Genomic DNA, 6,000 nt, shown 5'->3' with positions numbered 1-6,000 from the left:
ATAAACCGAGACATGCCGGCCAGGACATATTCCCGGGTGGTGGGGCCCCATCCCCAGTGAAAGAGCCTGCCAGAGGCAGTTGGTTAATGACGCTCTCATCTTTGATGTTTCTATTTCCTTCTCCCTTCCCCTCTGAAATCAATAAAAATATGTTAAAGAAGCACAAAATGCAAAGTATATGAGATTTGAGTATATCTTCATCGAAATGTAAATTAAAATAAATACAAATAGGTAAAAATGAAATTAATTTTACACATGCTTTCAAAATAATTATATATTTATTTTAAGTTATATAAAATTATCTGTTTCAAGAGAGGAGATTGAAATGAATGAATATCAAATTTTAAGTCAGTGATATTTCAGTAAACCTAAATTTTATTAAATTTTGAAAACTTAATGAAATCTCTTTTTTAAAAAAATATATTTTATTGATTTTTTACAGGAAGGGAGAGAGATAGTTAGAAACATCGATGAGAGGGAAACATCGATCAGCTGCCTCCTGCACATCCCCCACTGGGGATATGCCCGCAACCCAGGCACACGCCCTTGACCAGAATCGAACTTGGGACCCTTCGGTCCGCAGGCCGACGCTCTATCCACTGAGCCAAACCGGTTTCGGCCTTAATGAAATCTCTTAAGTATTTTATAAAAATAAAACTCATCAACCCTAGCATTTAATGTACAGAATTGGGATGCGTTTTAATGTATGTTATACGTAGATCTACATATAAGCAAACGTAAAAGTAGTAATGATGGCTTAATATTGCAAAATATTACGCTTATTCCTGTGGAACCAGGAATAGGAACAGAGGCTGAGCCCTATGGAGTAAGAATCCTTGATGTGTGGTCAAGTCACCGGGAGCCTGCAGGTGTCCCAGTCCGTGGATGCGTTACCGCTGTCCTTTACTCCACCATCACTGGATTCTACACCTTTTGGCCCATTGCGACTCCCTTGGCCTTGGTGGAAGCTCACCTGCTGCCTTTCGTCCTCCTCCAACTCCTCCGCCATCTCCCTGGACAGTCAGAGTCCCCCTCACAGCTTGACCCCACCTTTATCCCCACACCTGTGGCTCCAGCAATGACGGCTTTCCCCAGGCTTCAGATCCACGCGTCCTGGAAATGTCCCCTTAGGCTTCTCCCTACCTGTTCAAGGTTGCTCTCATTACAGTAGCACCCACTTGTTTGCAGGGCTATATCCCAAGGCCCCCCTCGACGCCTGAAACCAGAACTATGCTTTTTCCTGTGCGCACATAGGAATGTATAGGAAGTACACGTGCCTCCTCATAAACCCCCGCCCCGCCTCACTTCCTGGCTCCGCCCCCTCACTTCCGTTCTCCCTCCCAACACTTCCGGTACCTACAAGCCACCCAGCGAGCGAGTTCCTTCCGCGATCGCGCAACGCCCCCTTCCCGCCCCGGCGCGGGCGACAGGAAGCGACGAGGAGACGCTCTAGCATCCACTCGGGAAGAGGGCGGCAGGGCTAGGACGACGGAGGCCCGCATCTCGGTGGTGCGGGGGCGGGAGCAACGCAGACGAAGCAGAAAGACCGGCCACTCCCAGCCCCCGCCCCTGAGGAGAAATGTAGGGAGACAATGCAATCCTGCGTGGCCGTCCGCTGTCGGTGCTGTGACCGCGTCGGCCCGGCGCCATCCTACCGGCCGGGCACCAAAGATTGCAGCCAGCACGCCTCACAGCTGCTGCCGGAAGCAGAGGGGCGGGCCCCGGGGAGCGTCCTACAGTACTTCCGGCCCTTCTAGGACTCGAGCGCCCCTCGGCGACCGCCCCGGGGCGGGGTGTGAGGACGCGCGGTGGGTGGGGCCAGCGACTCTCCCCGCCTCGCACTCGGGCGGCATCCCCGCACCCGGGATAGAAACGGCCGCCCGGTCCCTTCGCCTTTAATATCAGAGGCACGTTCCTGACTGCACGGCCGGACAGGCACAGAGAGTGGCAAGTCGTTCATGCACATGCGCATGGGGGACGCTCGGACTGTAAAAAGGCGGGCTCTCCAAGCCGCTTTTTCTGTTTTGAGAGAAAGAGGACGTTTATGAAAGCTGGGGACAGTGAGACCAGGAAGGGCTCGGTCAGGAGAAGCAACAAGTGCTCTGCTCCGGCTTCTGGCAAAGTTATGGGAAATAGGTGACGGAGGCGGGGCGCTGCCAGCTCTCTGCAGAGTCAAGGAAAAGGGGGCCTCGCGGCGGGTTCAGGGGCGAGCCCGGCGCCCCGGCTCCTCTGCCTGCAAGTCTGGTCTGGTGAGGGCCCTCAGAGTGTGCGGGGTGCGCGCCGCGGGAGGGGGGGGGGACGCGGGCGGGAGAAGGCACTTCCAGACGCACCGAGGGGGAAAGGCGAGGCGCCCCGCAGGGTGCAGGGCGCTGCCCGCTGTGAGGGGGAGGCGGGAAGGGTGACATGGGCTCGATGTTTTCATAGTCCCGTGTCCACTCGCATGAAATGAGCACGACGGAGCCTGTCTCAGGGTTTTGCTCGGTGCAGCCAGAGCCCACGTCGTGCTGCGTGGCGCCCGGCGAGGTGCTACGAGGTCGCTCCCCGCTGTGGCCGGAAGAGCACCCGGAGCCGACGTGCTCCGCGAGCGCCAGCGGGCCGGGTGGGAGGGCGCTTTTCCATCTGTGTCGTTCTGTACCTTTTGGATTTCGAACCCAATGAATGTATTGCCTGAAAGAAAAAGAAAAAACTTTTCTAAGTGCCATCGATTCCGCCAGCTGCGCGCCACTCTTGCTCGGCGAGATCCGGAACCCCGAGATCTGCTTCCGCGGGTCCCGGCCGCAGCGCGGGGGCTCGGGACGGGTTTGGGGCGTCGAGAAGGTCTATCCAGGTGGTAGCTCTGCCTGAGATGTCGCCCTTAGCGTCTCTGCCCCGTAGATTATTTGTGCGAGAGCAATGCTGTGATTCATGAAGCTTTTTGAAAATGTGTCGTTTAATTTAAAAAAAATAAAATGTGTCGTTTAATTTTTAAAAAATGAAATGTGTCGTTTAATTAAAAAGAAAAAGTGCGTGGAAGTTCCAGGGCCATTGTTCTTGTACGGAACCCCCGTGAGTGCCGGCGCTGCGGGATGCGGGGTGCGGGCGGGGGCGCTCCAGGGGGGCCTGTGCCTCCTAAGCGGGTGCGGCCCAGACCGCGCACCCCGGTGGCTGGGCTGCCCGAGGCCGCCCGGGAGCGGCGGGCCCTGCGGGGCCAGAAACTGCGGCCACGACCCCTGCGCGCAGCTCGGCGGCGGCGCGGGGAGCTCACTGCCCCGGAGCTCGGCGTCCTGTCGCCCGCCGCCCGGGCCGGGTGGACTCAGGGAGGCGTCTGCCGGGCTCCGGGAGCAGCGGTTTCCGTAGTGTAATGGTTATCACGTTCGCCTCACACGCGAAAGGTCCCCGGTTCGAAACCGGGCGGAAACAACGGTCTCTTTTTGGTCTCATTTCTACCTATGCGGTCCCTTCCTCACCCCATCATGTCGAGGAAGGTGACTGTCACATGGATCACCTGCGCTGGGACTGGAAAACATTCCTTTTAAAATGTTGGCTTTTTAATTAAAGGGAAAACATAATGGACAGGCTTCTCGTCCCCGTCTCCCAAAACACAGAGGGCTCCCTGGAGCTTTTGACTACAATTCCTGCTTTTCTCTCCTGTCCACTCCTTCCGCCGCAGCCCCTCCGGCCAGGCCCAGTTTGAAATCCCCCCTCCGAGTGGGGACCCACGCGACTCTTGGCACCAAGGAGTCAAGTTCATCAGTTCAGACGTTCGGCAAAAGCTGGGTAGGATGTTTGGTTTTTATCCTGAGTGGTGATGATAGGCGCAGAGGCAGCGGGACTCACTCTGATTTCCATCTTAGAGCGATCCTTCAGGAACGATGAGCAGCAGGGGTGCGGCCGGCCGCCTCGGGAGAGGGGCTAGGAAGGACAGCTGCAGCCCAGGCCACCGGAGGCCGAGGAAGGGCCCAGGCAGCAGCCGGTGCAGGAGCTCGGTGCCTGGTGTGCACCCGGGCAGGAGAGAGGCTCCCAGGTTTCTGCTTTAGATGGTTTAACACACTGTATGCGGGAAACATATGTATACGTTCTGCCAGTGTAGGAGAGCGCAGGACACGTATTAATACGTTTTTTATAGACTAGCGGTAGAATGCGGGTAACGTATAAATACGTAAACTAAAGTTATCGTAATTTTACTGAACGTTGCCATTTGCGCAAAAAATTAGCAAAAATGGCCCGCGCCACCTGTGAGCGCGTGATAAAAACTACCCGCAAACAGTGTTTACTAACCAAGATCAGAGACTGGGTGTTGGGAGTGGGGAGTGACAGAGGAGAGAGAAGTACAGTGATCCCCCTTATCAGCAGTTTTGCTTTCCCTGGCTTCAGTTATTCGGGGTCAACCATGATCCCAAAATATTAAATGGAAAATTCCAGAAATAAACATAAGTTTTAAATTGTTCGCCATTCTGAGTAGCAAGATGAAATCTCACGCCATGTCAATCCCTCTGGCCCAGGACGTGAATCATCCCTTTGTCCACGGCCTCCAAGCTTTACATGCCACCCCTGGTTAGTCAGTTAGTAGCCATCTGGGTTATCAGATCCCATGTTAGGGTATTGAAGTGCTTGTGTTCAAGTCGCCCTTCTCTTACTTACTAATGGCCACTAAGGTGCAAGACTACTAGTGCTGGCCATTCGCACATGCACATGTACTTCCTATACCAGCCGTGGGCAAACTACGGCCCGCGGGCCGGATCCGGCCCCTTCGGCTGTTCTATCGGGCCGGAGCCGAAAGACCGGAGGGTTCTCTTGCTCTCCCCTCCGCTCCTTCACCAGCAGCAGTGTTAACATGGCAACGTGGGGAAACACGGCCACAGCTCCTTCTGAGTGGGCGGAACGTGGTGATGTAGGGAGACACGCCCCTGGAGAGCACAGTATCAGAGCCTCTCTGAGGTAAGATTAAGAGCTCTACTCAAACACAATTTTTTCCTGTTCCCACATTCTGTACATCACAATGACGTGTTAATAAAACAGCAAAGACTTTCAGCTGTAAAAATGCGTGCTACAGGGCATCTGTGTTCACACGCACCACTGCACATTAGCATCAACGCAAACATGATGGAAACCTGTGTACCCTGCGTTAACCCTAACTGCGCTGCATTGCAGTACCGCACCGCACTGCGACGGCAGCACGGCTACTGTGAACGAACCCTAATTCAGTGGGTTGAACAAAAAGATTGTATAGAAATGTGGTGAACTAAAGATTTTATCACAAAATCGCTTAATTTCAGGGTGTCAGAAGTAATTGGACAAATGAAAAACTGAAAATCAAATGTTCATATCTAATACTTGGATGAAACCCTTTCCTGGTAATGACAGCCTGAAGTCTTGTACTTACGGACATCACCAGATGCTGGGTTTTCTCCTTTGTAATGCTCTGCCAGGCTGTCTCAGTAGGGGTATATATATAAATATCCTGCCATTTCCAGCCTTTAATAAGAAAAACTGTTGCAATGGGCATTTAAAGGTGGCACTTGGTTGTTTTTATAGAGTCCAGTCGATGCAATCTGACATTGATAATGGGCTCTTTCACACTCTGTGCACTGCGGCTGTTTTTTTGCCAGTAACGGAAGTGCTAGTGGCAACTACTGGTTACCCATGTTTTGCACTGCCCTAGCACCTCCCATACAAGTGTGTCTGGAAGACACAGCAATGTGCAGCTATGTGTGTTACCATAAACAAAGGGCCTGTGTGAAAGATACACAGGTTTCCTATGGAGGAAAGGGGTTGTTCTCTATGGTCAGGGTGTGCCTCTGTCCCATGTCTGAACTTTTTCAGATGATTTTGTTATATATATATTTGTTAGAAGACCAAAAATGTTATAGTAGAGCAAATTTAATGACTTGTTTTTATACTTTACTGTCTTATTTTAGTGTAGCAAGCAGTCACCTCAAGAACGGGAGGTTGCCGAACCGGTTTGGCTCAGTGGATGGAGCGTCAGCCTGCGGACTCAGGGGTCCCGGGTTCGATTCCGGT

General features: G+C 53.0%; 1 non-coding gene across 1 annotated transcript; it reads left to right on the top strand.

Annotated features, from left to right (window-relative positions):
* The first annotated feature begins 3,326 nt into the window (after positions 1-3,326).
* On the top strand, positions 3,327-3,399 carry TRNAV-CAC (transfer RNA valine (anticodon CAC)). The gene has a single exon. It is a non-coding gene; the product is annotated as a tRNA-Val (tRNA).
* The last annotated feature ends 2,601 nt before the right edge of the window (positions 3,400-6,000 follow it).

Source organism: Myotis daubentonii, chromosome 5 (genome assembly GCF_963259705.1).
Source record: "Myotis daubentonii chromosome 5, mMyoDau2.1, whole genome shotgun sequence".
Classification (NCBI taxonomy): Eukaryota; Metazoa; Chordata; class Mammalia; order Chiroptera; family Vespertilionidae; genus Myotis; species Myotis daubentonii.
This window is presented reverse-complemented; position numbering and strand designations above follow the sequence as displayed.